We start from the raw sequence: 14,680 nt of genomic DNA on the forward strand, positions 1-14,680 counted from the left end.
TTGGTTGGAGTTTTTGTTGTTGTTACCGACCTCTACACACTGTAATGCTTAATGCCATTAACTTGGTGGGATCCAGAACCACCTTGGACACAGTCTTCAGGCACCTCTGTGGGGAATTATCTAGGTTGGGTTGAAGCAGGGAGACCTACCTGAACTGTGTGGGTAGCACTATTCCACTCTTTGTTTGGGGTATTTTTTGAATTAACTGGAAAAGTAACTACTATAACACATGCCCACCTTAGCGGTGCAGAAGAAAGGAATGCTTTTTCTCAGCCATCACAGCGTCTCATGGTTGCAGCGCTACAGGAAAAGACATAAGCAAGAATAAAGTGCTCACACTGATTTAATGTGCACAACTTGGAAACTTTTGTGAAGAAATGAAGAATCAAGAGGACAAGGCGGCTTGTGTATGTCCTGTGTTCCAGTTTGATAAAGAATAGACAATTGTTTTTTTAAAAATATATATATTAAAAAGAAAAGAAAGTTGGAGCAGGCCTGCATCCCAGCACTCCGGAGACAGAGGTAGGCTGATCTCTGTGAGTTTGAGGCCAGGTCTAGTCCACAAAGCAAGTCCAGGATAGCCAAAGCTATGTGGTCTAGAGTGCCAGGAAAGCTAGGGATGTTACATGGAGAAACTCAAAAGAGGTAGGTAGATAGATAGATAGATAGATAGATAGATAGATAGATAGATAGATAGATAATAGACAGACAGACAGAGTCTAATGATAACACACCAGGGAAGTGAGAGGCTAGCTCACTGTGTCTTCTAAGAGCGAACCTCAGGTCTCTCTTCTAGAATGACATCTCTCAAATAAGGGTTCCCATAACTTTATTTGGGGAAGAAGAGAAATACAAAGTGGAATGTTAGTCAGTCTGTTCCTGCTGTTTCCTGAGGAATTTCTTCAACTTAGAATAGTCAACGAGCTAGGATGTCACTCAGTGATCAGTCAGTTGCCTTGAATGCACATGGTCCTGGTTTGATTACCAGCACTGAAAAAAAAAACAATATGTTGAAAAATCTTAATTTGGGGCATGTATCCTAATCCTATGTTCTCTATTTTATTAAAAAATTGTTTTCTGTGGAACAACCCTTGTTCCCAGCACTCAGGAGGCAGAGCCAGGTAGATCTCTGTTGTAGTTCAAGGCCAGCTGATCAAGTTCAACCCTACCTTCCCTCCCCTGAAAAATTTACTGTCTGTGAGAAATTGTGGCACAGATCCATAGTCATAGCATGGGGGGATATAGAGGCAGGAGGATCACAAGGTTGGGGCTAGCCTGGGCAACTTAGTGAGGCCTGATCACAAAACACAAAACAGAGAAAACACTTTCACAACCTACAAAGTATGATTTGGATTCTATTACATTTTATAAAATGATCAAATGACCAAAGCATTAATTTTTATGACTCTAAGTTGAGAGATATTAAGTAGTTAACAGCGCTTACTGTTCTTAGAGAGGACTCAAGTTTGGTTCCTGCTGCATCCAGTATGGCTTGTGCACACTCTGGTGGAGTGGCTCCAACTAATGGAAGCAACCAGGAACCTCAGTGTACAGCTCAGGGCATGGGGTTTAGCTACTCTGGGTAGGCAGTCTCTGTCTCTGCTTGTGAGCATCCTGGAAGAGAAAGCTGCAGCTGCTAGCTTTTGTACACACTGGTCAATCACTTATAGACACTCCTGCTTGGACGAGAGAAAGCCTTTGCCAGTTTCCCATTGGTGGGAGGCATCAGGTCCTTGACATGGCTGAGCCTATGCGAACAATACACACTTAAGGACTTTACCCACTCTAATATTCACTCGTGGCTTCTTATACTCCTCACAAGTTCCAAGCATCTGTACTGGGCAGCTCACAACTTCCTGTAGCTCCATTCCGTGGGGATCCAACCCCCTCCTCCAGTCTCCACAGGCACTTTGCACACACATGATGCACACACAGGCATTCAGGCCTACACACGTACACATAAAGTAAAAGTAAATTGTTTTTTTTTCTGCATCTTATTTCTTCCCATAGTCTCTCTTCCATTCCACTTCATTTTTACACCTCCTTACATTTCAAGGACCTTTATCGCATCCTGCAAATGTTGCGCGCACATCTCTATTCATATCAGTGTCATATCAGTGACATTTAACATTTCGCAGCAGCACTCATGACCACACATTCCTCTCTGTTCTTTTCCTCTTTCTTTTCTGCTTCCTCCTCTGAAGCCCAAAAAGAACACTTTCATGAACCATCATAAAACTTATTTCATTTTAAAGGAATGGCTGCAGCTTTCAGGGGGAGAGACACAGTCACACTCCGGTTGCCCAGTGACCCAGAGAGCATGAGTCCCAGGGACAGGAAGCCACAGAAGACATGCCAGTGGATGGGAAGGGAAGAGTTTCCAGCTAGCTGGGCCGCTTGGGGGACGACAGAGGACATACATCACTAGGGGCTTGAGAGGCGGCTCAGAAACGAAGTGCGCTTGCTGCTTTTGCATAGGATCCGAGGTCTGTGTGCAGCACCCACACCAGGCTGCTTACCGCTTTCTGTAACTCCAGCCCTAGGAGATTGTGTGCCTCTGCTGGTTCCTGTGGGCACCTGCACTCGCATGCACACACCTACTCACTGACAAAGAGACAAACACACACATACACACATGCATTTACACCTTCAATAGAACTTGTTTTGCCTGCAATGTTTTAAATGTTTCTGCTTGAGAACTTTATACATGAATACAATGAAGTACAATCATATATCCCCCTCCCCCATTTCCCCTCTCCAACTACCCACATGTCCTTCTCTCTTTCTTCCTCCCTGCCCCTCAGCTGGCTCCAGTTACTGCTGCCCAATGTGCATGGATGAGAGACGATGGTTGGGCCCGCAGGTGCTACATCTTCAAAAAAGAACAGTTATCTCTCTCTCTCTCTTAGCAACTATCTGCTGCCAATACCTCCTCAATAAGGTCTGGAGATCACCTACCCATCCATGCCAGGATTTTTACCAGCTTATTCTTATGTAGGTCTTGTGCAAGTTCAGCAAGAAAAAAAAAACACATGACCTTTCTTGAAACAAGGAATGTCCCTGGAAGGCTCAGCACATAAGACACGTGATCATCTGGGTGTTTCTTCGAGCCAGTCAGAACAAAATCTCTTCTCACTGTTCTTGTCAATTTTTCCTGATTAGATGTATTCTTCTGTGGGAGAATCACTAACCAATGGCATTCTGGGTACAGTTTTAAGTGGTGCTTAGGAATCAGTCTAGTGCAGTTCCAATGCCAGCACTTTAGGGGCTGAGCAGGAGGAGTTTTAGACTGAGCCAGCCTGGGCTACATGGTGCAACTGCCTCAGAAGGTAAAATAAGAGGGCATATCTCAGTTTACGGAATGCTTCTTTACATACCTGGATAAAGTCCTGGGTTTGAACTTAGCACTGCACACACCTGCCTTTGGTAGCACCTGTAGTCTTAGCAATGGAGACACGACGTAAGAGATTCAGAAGTTCAAAGTTGTCTTCAGTTATTTGGCAGGTTCCAAGCTAACCTGGGATACATGGAACTTGGAATTTGGAACATGAAAGTGATGTTTCTTTTTTTTTTAATTTAATTAATTTATTTAGATTACAACTCAATTGTTATCCTATCACTTATATCCTCCCATTCCTCCCTCCTTCCAACTTTCACCCTATTCCCCTCCCCTAAGTCTGTGACCAAGGGGGCCCTCCTCCACCACTATATGGTCATTGGCTATTAAGTCTCATCTTGAAAGCCTGCTTATTCTTTCTTTGAGTGCCACCAGGCCTCCACACCAAGGGGAGGTGGTCAAATATGGGGTACCAGAGTTTATGTCAGAGTCAATCCCCGCTCTCTTTTTTTACAGACATATTGTAATTTTAACCCTGTGTACGTGTCTATGTGTCTGTGAGTAGGTGTGTGCACATGCATGCAGTGCCAACAGAGGCTGGAAGATGGCACTAGACTCCCTGGAGCTGAAGTTTCAGGCAGTTGAGAGCCACTTGATGTGCTGGAACCTGAACTCAAGTCTTCTGCAAGACCAGGAAGCACGTGGAGTTTCTGAATAGGCCAAACACACACACACACACACACACACACACACACACACACACACACACACACACACACACACACACAAAACAAAGCAAGCAAGCAAACAAACCCAAAACAAACAAACAACAAAAAACAACCTACATCTTCTATTCTCAATGTACACAAGCTTTAAAATGATTTTTAGCATTCTCCATCTTTTCTTTTCCTGTACAGTGTAGATATTTCAGTAGTAAATGTGATAGGGTGGGCTTAATGGAAGCCAATCTCTTGGCAAGAGAACCCTAAGATTTACCAAAGTTTTAAATGTTCTGTATTTGTGTCATTAAAATATTCATAGACTATAAAAATGACCAAATTCCATACATCAGCAAATGGCCAAGAACTCTTGGGTGGCAACAGATGCAGCAATGTCAGGGATGCTCTCTCCTGTGACAGACAGCAAGAAGTGAACAGAGCATTTCCAAGTAATGATGGGATAACTGAAGGTCATGGTGCTAGACAGAAGACCATCTTAACTTGAGCAATCACAGAGAATGTCTATAAAGAGAAAGTGGGGAAGAATTTCTCAGACCATGTGGAAAACTTCAAAAATCCATCTATTTCAGTATTCTTAGCTTACATAGGACACATAGATGCTGGGAATTCATGCGTAAGTGAGTATGCACACATATACATGCATGTGTGTGTGTGTGTGACGAGAGAGAGAGAGAGAGAGAGAGAGAGAGAGAGAGAGAGAGAGAGAGAGAGAGAACAATTCATTGGCACAGGCACACAACTGTCCCACACAAAGCATGTGGAAGGATAACCCAGAAGTAAATAGCTTAGCATTATACAGGTCTTTGAACTTATTAAAAGATGGTGACTCTTAAGGAAAATGTCTTTGATACACAGCCTACACGGTAGGCATGACTCCTCTTCTCACAGTGCTGGCCCAGTGGGGAGCCTGGTTGGTGATGGCCATCCCTGCTTCTGATGTGGTAGAGGAGTAAGTCATCCAGGATAAGACAGACTTTCTTCAGGGAGCACACAGATGACTGGGGTCCCTTCCTTGTACCTCAGCACAAAGCAGTACTTACTTTTCTGGGAAAGGGTGCAGCAGAAAATCCTGGGAGCTGTCAAGGCAAGCTCCTTTAGCAAGTAGACGTTTCGCTGAAAAGGGAAAGAGCTCATCTTTAAGCAGCTTTAGTGAGTCATAAAAATGGAGAACAAAGGGGGTATGAGGTGCAGAAGAGAAAATGTCTCTGATGTCTGCTCAGAGGTGCAGATCCCAGATACACCAGGCAGAAGTAGGTCTGTTTGCAAGGCAGAGACCCAAGGAGCGGTCTGATAAAATCATATCTTTTATTGTAAAAGAAGAAATCTCCAGGTGAGTGTTGCATGTCAGGGGCTGGAGCAGAGTCCATCTCTCTGTTTAACTTTTATCCATGTTTAACTTTTATCTCCAAGACAACACCAAAGTTCCAGCTTGTACCCTTGGTCTAGGTAGCTCTAAAGAGAAAGGAGACAGAGGGGACATCTGCCACTAAGAGTTGAACCGTTAGCAAGCCAGCTCTACAACTTACCAGCTTCACAGTCTTGGCAGTCACCACCTACTGCTTACTGCTTGTGATGACTCATGGGAAATATTTGTTAGAATACAATCCCTGATGTAGAAGTCTTGAGTAACTATGATTCTCCTTTATTCTCTTATAAATAGTTCCCTGTGCTCTGCTTACTGCAACCCTTTTTCCCCTAAGATGGGCTTGAGATGTCCGTCTCCATCTTTTCTCACCCATTTCTCAGGAGTCTAAGTCTGTGGCTAGGTAGGATGTTTGAGGCCAGTTCGGGGTATGTGAACCAGGTGAACCTTCCTCAGCACTTGGAATCCTATGACTCTGTTACAAAGGTCATCTGGGGTGAGTCATCCAAACAAACACTCCCTTCAGGCTAGATAGCGAGAAGCCATAAATGGCGAGACTGCCATGAAGTTGTGATACAACATGTGATCCCAGGGGTTGTGTTTTCCAAAGAGCATCTGCTCATGGCTGGAGAAAGGTAGCGTCTAAGATGACACCCTCTGACATCATTAGAAAGATCTGGACCTTTTCTAACACGTCACCCAGAAAACAGCAGTTCACTGTAAGGCCCTTCTGGTTGCCCTACAAGGATTGTCTGCTGCCTTCTTCCTGAAGGAAGTATGTATCAGACCTGGTCAGAGCAAGTCTATTCTCCTCCCTTCCGTTCCCTGGTCCTTACCCCGTGCCATATACAAGCAGGAAGCCCAAGCCACAGACCCAGTGTTCAGCACAGACCTGTCTTTCCAGCTCCAGCAACCTGAGTCAGCGTGTGCACAATGGTCACTTGGCTCCACTTTTTTTCCTTTGAAAAAGGAAAAGGCAAAAAAAAAAAAAACTTTGTGGCTTAAAAGTAGAAGTGTCAAGATGGTGTTACAATTATAGCACCAAAGTCTGGAGAGATGCCTCAGACATGGAAAGCATTAAAATATAGAAAGCTGGCTTTCTAAAATAGCTTTATGGCACTGATTTAAATGGTTTGGATTTCTCCTCTTTAAAGTTTATTTTACTTTTTCTTCTTTTGATTGTAATCAGTCATCTGAAAGATAACTGGCAAGGAGTCTTGTTGGCGTAGGTAGGTAGGGAGCACCTCTGTCTTCCACACTGGAGGAGCCCTTTCAGATCAGAAATGTGGCTTTTGTGCTTGTTTTTCCTTTTGTGTGTGTGTGCTGGGGACTAAGCCAGGAGCCTTGCTCCTGATGGGTGAGGCCTCCATCTCTGAGGCACTCAGCACCCCCAGGCTTGAGGAGCAGAAATGTTTAAATGAGCTATTGAAAGGACATTAGGAAAAGGGGGAGCGGGACGGGGGCAACTTCAAGTACACTCATTCAGAGCATAGCTGCATACACGTAAGGAGGGCATCGCACTGCAGAACTGACGGCCAAGGCCATTTCCCTGCCAGACTTGAAAACAAGGAAAAAGAAAATTAGGCAACCCTGAGGAAGTGCACCACGAAAGCTGTCACGCAAAGCCTTTCTTCACCGATGAGAAACGTCAAGGATATTTCTGAGTTAATTGGAACACACTATGAAGCATGGCAGTCTCAAACACCCTTCGGAAGACTTGGGGCTGATGCCTTTGAGCCAGTGTCTTCATGAAGGTCTTTAATCTTTAGTAAAAACGGATGGTAAGCTGTATGCCACTTCTAGTGTTAGAATCAGAGCAAAGGTTTCTGCTCAGGACGGTTGCTAATGGAAGGAGACGCACAGTGGCCTGAAAACCTACCTGGCTACCTACTTGGCCAGTGTGCTACACTCGGGGAAGAGCTTGCAATGCTTTCGCTGCCCTCATTACCAAATGCCACCCGTGATGAAAACTGTGTATCTTCTAAAGGAGAGAAAACGGAGCGAGGCAGAGTCCTACCACTGCCAGCCATTTCTTCTGACTTGGCAACAGCACCTGCAGCACCTGCGTGTAGCATTTCCAAGTACATGTAAATACAGCCTTCCGAGCACGCCCTTTTTTGTCCTAAGCCTACGCTGCAAAGAGATAAGAGTCAGGAATTTTAAAGTCCATTCTTTTAAGTTTATGGGAACGACTCTTGAGAGCTAGTAGTATAACCACGGGCAGTTTGAAGAAATCTAGCGATGGCTCAGGGTGCTGGGGAAGATGTGCAGATCACCGGAATGCACCCACCGTGATAAATGGCTCTTTGAGCTGAAGTGTCAGGCATTTCGGTGAGCAAAAAAAGGCAGCTGTAAACAGTCCAGGCAAAGGGCAAGTTTGATATGCATGATGCTGCTTGAAGTATCTGCAGGACATCACTCACCTGATGCAGAAGAGCTGTGATCAAACTGCCTCAAAGGAACTTGACAAATTTGTAAACAGAAAGACTTCGGCACACTGGAAAAAAATGCAGCACTGTGAACAGCAGGGCATTAAGTCCTGAAGGAAACCCCACACCCAATGTCTGCTCAGTCACTCATTTAGCAGAGATTCGTTGAGTATCTATTTAAGTAGCAGGTATTGCAAAGTCCTGGCATTACAAAGATAGAGAAGATAGGTCTCTGCGCTAATAACTCTTAGGTCTTATTAAAACAAATGCCCTCCATATATGCCAAACAGATGTGCACCCACAGGTGCACCAAAGGGCACTGCAGAAACTCTTGAGATCGCTGCTCACAAAATTCCACAGATGGAAACAATGGCAGTAAGAACTAGAAAGCACACGGTAAATACTTTTCAGTAACAGAAATAACACAGCTACCAGGCTGCGGGTGAATGCCGCAGGCAGCGCTGACGTAAGAACATCACACTACATGAGCCTATTTATGTAACACTTAAAGGTGGAGAAAACATGGCACGAGAGCACACACGTGGCTTTCAGTGAAGATGAGGAGTGAGTGCCGGGTTAGTGAGGAAGGGAGCTGCTGGGTACCACTTTAAGTTACGAGTTCAGTGGTGGGTACCCAGATGTGATTGTTCTGGCTGTCTCTCTGCTTGTGGGTCCTCATGAAGAAGGATGCAGCAAGAGTCAAAGAAAGAAGCAGCAAATTAGATTTCTCAGAGCAGAGAAAGTTTACACTCTGGTAGATCTGAGGATCTTACACGCATAGCATTCCCTTTCTACTTTTTGCCTGGAGACCTTAAGATGCTCCCCCACCCCAAGGAGTCTGCTACAGTGGCTTTTAAGCTTCCTAATGCAGCGACCCTTTAATGCAGTTCTTCATGTTGTGGTGATGCCACCCACCCGACCATAAAATTATTTTCATTACAATTCATAACCATAAATTATTTTTGTTACGGCTTCGTAACTGCAGTTTTGCTACTGTTAGGAAGTATCTGATACAACGCACAGGGTGAGAACCACTGTGATCGAGAAACCATCTATTTATTCCTTTTCAGATTCCTCCAGCCCTTGTGGTTGGTGTCATGGCTGCTTGTGTCAAGGCTGTCTTCTACTTAGCATGGTCAGGTGAAAATGGATTCCAGGCCTTCCTCTCGGGTGACTGGAGGCCGTGTCAATTTGACAATTAACACTCCCTAAGACAATTTTCTCTGTCCCCTTTTATTCCTCCTTCCCTTCCTTCTTCTCTTTATTATTGCTGGGATATCTCAGATATTATGTCATTTTTCTGATATTCTGTCAATATTTTTTGCTTTTGTTTTCATTGTTTGAGACAGGGTTTTTCTGTGTGTAGCCCTGGCTATCCTGGAACTCACTCTGTAGACCAGGCCGGCCTTGGACTCAGAGATACACTTGCCTCTGCCTCCCAAGTGCTGGGATTAAGTGTGTGCCACCACCACCAGCTTTGTCAACGTTTCTGACAAAATGGATAAAATCGCCATATTATTAATATACTTCACAAACTATCAATGGTTCCTTCATATGGGAACCCAAAGCATTTATAGTTTTTCTGGATGTTTTTCACAATTGGTAGAGAGTTTTCTATAGATTTGCCTTTTTTTCAAGTTCCTAAGAGCTCATCTTTTTTTTTTCTTTTTATATAACATTTTGTTATAGAAACTGGTTTAAACTGGCTCACTTTTTCCCGTAAGAAGTGCCCCTCCTGATCCTGGTGCAGTGTGTCTGTTTCTCATTTGTTTGTTTAGTGATGGTCTCATGTATCCCAGCTTGGTTCCAACTTACTATGAAGCTCAGGATGACCCTGACTTCTGATGCTCTTAGCTCTCCCTCCTGAGTGCTGGGATCTCAGTCAGGACTGTGCCTCCATGCCCAGTTTTTTTTTGGGGGGGGGGGTTGGAGATCAAACCAAGGCTTTTGTTCATGTTAGGTCACCGTTCTACTCACTTAGGCACTCCCCTGCCCTCTTCTGGCTTTAAACTTGTTCCTCTATCTCCTATGGTGGTCCATGTGGGGTTCAGTTTCGGTTTGAGTCGGACATCAGTGTCAAGCCTTCATCTGCCTTTCTTTAATGCCCTTTGAGACTGCATAGTTTCTTTCCACAGCCCTTTGGTTCTGTTTGGTATTAGTTTTTATTTTCTACAACTCTTGACTTTGACAGTGGCTTCTTGCTCTATGAATGGTCACCAGATACAAAGGCAGCTCCAAGAGAGGTCAAGTTCTGCATCCTTCCCATCCCAGAATGCCTCTGGGAGAAGACTTCTTTTCCTGGTCCTCTCTCATGCTTACCATCTCTTGAGTTGAGCCCTGCAGCTGTCTTGGAAGATGGACCGTGCCATTCTCCAAGAAGGGGTGTCAGAACACTCACAGCAGTCGCTACAACTGAAAACTCTCCCTACCACCGCGCAGCACTCCCCAGTGTGGGCCACCACTAGGTGCAAAGCCAACTGAAACCCACTGCCGAGGAATTGACTGCCATCCGGTTAGCTCTCCTAAACAGCTTTACAAGTCAGCTTGCCCTATTTTCATTGTGTTGGTCTGAATGACTGCAGCACTCTAGTATCAACATTCTTTCTTCCCCGGGACTAGCCAAAAAAAAGTCAGCAATTGTTGAAGTTCGATATTTTAATTCATAGGCACAATAATCTCCTTTTAAAAATAAAATTTAAAAACTGGAAAATGATTATTCCCTCATGCCTGAATAAGATATCTAGAAGGCGTCAAAAGCTTGAGTCGGCCTCTGTCGCATTGACTGGAAGAGCTTAGAAGCTATCTTTTGACTTGATGGCTCAAACAAGCTCTGGCCTCTTCTGGTGCACAAGACAGTTGCATTTGATGCTATTTATTACGACTGAACCTTGTTCGTGCGGCATCAGCCTTGTCTCTGTGGAAGCCCATCTATTATCAAAAGCCTCCACATGCTTTATGTTCAAAGCTCCTAGCAATGGATAGAAAGCCAGTCCTGTCCTAGATCAGGGACTGTCACATTGCCCAGAAGCTGAGGGATGATTACAAGGCACCTGTCTGAGTTCTGTGTGGTCCTGCGGCAGCGAAGCAAAACACTCTTCAGATACACTTTTCTCGAATGAAAACCTGACACTGTATGTGCAGCTGAGGCCTTTAAAGGAAGATGAATGTGTTAAGAAAGGTCAAGAACCGTAAGAACAGTATGAGAAAGATGCTCCTGTACCACCTCAGAGATGGCGGCAAATGTCAGGGACCAGGTATAGAGGCAAGCCCCTAACAGGAATCCACGCTTCCTGCCAGTGACTTTATTTCTAGGTGTCTGAGGTTTTCTTCTAACATTTTTTGTTTGTTTTAACTCCTTTTTTAATTTACTTGTGTTTGTGTTTGTTTGTGTGTGTGTGTGTGTGTGTGTGTGTGTGTGTGTGTGTGATACGTATGTTTGTATGTACATGTGCATTCAGCTGCATATGCATGTGTGCATATATGAGTGTGGAGTCCAGAGGTCATCTTTTGAGGCAGGATCTTTTTTGTGAACTCCGTGCTCACTTATTGGCTAGAATGGTTGACCAGTGAGCTCTGGGAAGATGCTTGTCTCTACCGACACCCCCTACTAGGGTTATAGATGCTGCACAGTACCCTTCCCAGACTTTTTTTTTTCTTTTTAATGTGATTGCTGGGAATCTGAACTCAAGCCTTTGTGCTTCTGCAGCAGACATGTTATCAGCTGAGCTGCCCAGTCCATAGCTCATACTCAGTGAGCTACCTAATTCTGTTCACACTCTATTCAAAATTAGTACGTACCTTTATACTGATTAAGTCTGGGGTAAACCTTCTCCTGAATTTTAAAGAGCATTTTAGATCCAAGTTCACCTTCTGAATGCCTAGTCTCTCCCCGACACTCACCCAGAGACAGGGCTTCTCTGCGTAGCCTTGGCTGTCCTGGACTCTCTTTGTAGACCAGGATGGCCTTGAACTCATAGCAATCCACCTGCCTCTGTCTCCCAAGTGCTGGTATTAAAAGGCATGTGCCACCACGCCCAGCTACGAATGTCTAGTGTTTTGGAGTGAGAATTTTCGTTGCTTTAAAAAAACAGTTATGTTATATGAATATGTTTTTTTGTTTAATCCCAGGTGAGGGACATGGGCTGCTTCAGATTGTCTCATCCTTTAGGAGGGATGAGATTTTTGCCAGCTGAAGATAGTTTACATTTGGAATTCAGAGGGTATAAATGCGAGATCCCCGAGAGGGCCTGTTGCAGCGGGCACTCCCCCGGCTGCTGTCCCTGCTACTCCTGGTTCCTGTTACTGCTATTGCTGGATTGTTGCATTGTCAGTTTGCTAGATTGCTGGATTGCTAATTGCTGGTATTCCGAAAATAAAGCTTGGGTTTGCCCCCTAGGAACTCAAGTCTCCTAATCAGCAGGAAATAGTCTAAAGAGGTATGTACCCTCCTTTTCCTCTAACCTTTCTTACCTACCTATTGTTGTGGGTTGGAATGGATTGGGGTAGAGAAGGATGGTAGACATAGGAACCCAATAAAGTAGCCAAAAAGCCCAGTTATAAGTGGTGCCCAACCTGGGGTTCAAACACTGAGATTAAAAGTTTCATACTCTACCAACTGAAATGCTGAATGTCTGGCATTTAATTGTGTGGGAACAAGTCAACCACAGGAAATATGTCAAATTCAGAATGGGCCCAGTTCTGGAAAACCAAAACAAGAAACAAGTCCATTCCCATACCAAATTGCTGTGTGAAAATAGAAATATCAAGTGAGATGAAGGTTATCATGGAATAGAAAAGATTTTAAAGCTATGAGGAAGCCAGGAACAGTGGCACATGTCTGTAATCCTAGCACTCAGGGAGCCAGAGATAAGTGGATGTCTGTGAGTTCAAAGCCAGCCTGGTCTACAAAGCGAGTCCAGGACAGCCAAGGTTACATAGTGAAACCTTGTCTTGAAAAAACTAAAAAACAAAAAACAAAAAAAAACCAACAACAGAGAATAAACAAACAACAACAACAAAAACAAAATGAGGAACCAATCCTGTGATTCATATTTAAACAAGCCAACTGCAGACTCTTACAAGAGGCATGATACATCTTCCATTGTTCAGTTGTAGCCACATAATCAATACTGCACAAGCAACTGTTGAGCTACGTAAGTCACACTGTCATCTTGAAAGAAGTAGGAATAAACGTGGATAGCTTAGGTGTAATCTTACTGTTTGCTTTGCTCTTTGAAGTAGAGAAAGCCTGAATAAGAAAACGGTTTCTTGCACATTAGATGAAAAATGACTCAGTTCCAAGACTATTCATAGCTTCTGTCTGTCACCTCATGTCCATCAACTGATTACCTGCATCCATCAAGTGGTGAGAGCCAATCTTTCCTGCATAGTAACCATGGTAAACAAGTACCATCCAGGACCATTCCTTGTGGCTAGAGCAACAATACTTTGGTCTAATAAAAGACAAGAATTATTTGACCAAATCAAACTCTGTGTTAGAATGTACCTAGGTTCAGTGCCTGGGACCCAAATGGTAAAGAAGAGAGTAGTTTCACGCAAACTGTTTTCTGACCTCCACATGTGTGCCATAGTATAGTCATGTATATATCCACACATGCACATACAAACACGCATGAAAATTAATTAAGCAATTTTTAAAAAGATTTATTTATTACATATGCAGTGTTCTGCCTACATGTATGTCTGCACAACAGAAGAGGGCATTAGATCACATTATAGATAGTTGTGAGCCACCATGTGGTTGCTGGGAATTGACCTTAGGAGCTCTGGAAGAGCAGTCAGTGCTCTTAACCTCTGAGCCATCTCTCCAGCCCTAATTAATCAATTGTTAATAATTGGGAAGGAGACTTAGCTCAGCAGTGAGAACATTTGCTGCTCCTCTAGAGGACCAGGATCCATACAGGGCAGCTCACAGCCACCTGTAACTCTGCTCCAGGAGATCCAATGCCCTCTTCCAATTTCCATGGACACCAAGACTCACGTGACACACAGACACATAAAGAAAAGTAAATCTTTTTTTTAAAAACAGATTATTTTAATTCATCTCTTTTTGCTTTAGACTTTAAAGAATTATAGTTTCCCAACATTTTCACTTAAATAAATACAAGTGGTTAAAACTGGATGTTCAGGTTATGGTTCATATTTAGGGAAGTGTTCACAGCACTAGTCTACTTAAAAGTTTTATTTTATAATTTATGCCGAGACTTAGAAGCATTTTATGAAAACACTCTAGCTACTGGTCAAGTTACTACTACTTATATTTTAACTCTATATTTATTTCATCTTTTTACATGTCATGATTTTCAGCATACAGCAACAGGGGCCTATGGGGTGATTATTTTTTCCTGTGTGAAACTGGGAAGTTTAAGATTCCATAAACCACTTCCTCTGGAGTCTGTAGGCAGCTGAAAGCCTTGCTATGTATAACTAGCATATGTGTGTGTACATGCATACATATGCATATCAATATATGCATTGATACATTTGCCTTAGTGAAATCCTCAAGACCTCTAAGAAGAAAATGGGGTGGGGAGAATGGGGACCCTTATCAAAGATTAAGGCTTTTAGTGAACTTAAGATCTAGCAATCAAAAAAACAGAAGGGCAGAGAATCGCTCCCTAATTCTGTCAAAGAACAGAGTGGAAAATAGCAAGTACAGTTTTGTTTATATTTCAATAAACAACAGGAATTTGAAAAATTAACCAAAATCTTCATAATATTTATAGTTTGAGTGTGCGCTTTGTTGTTTCATTCACTGCGCCATAATTCTTAAAATAGAAGGGGCTCTTTG

Source organism: Acomys minous (genome assembly GCF_964271855.1).
Source record: "Acomys minous genome assembly, chromosome: 19".
NCBI lineage: Eukaryota > Metazoa > Chordata > Mammalia > Rodentia > Muridae > Acomys > Acomys minous.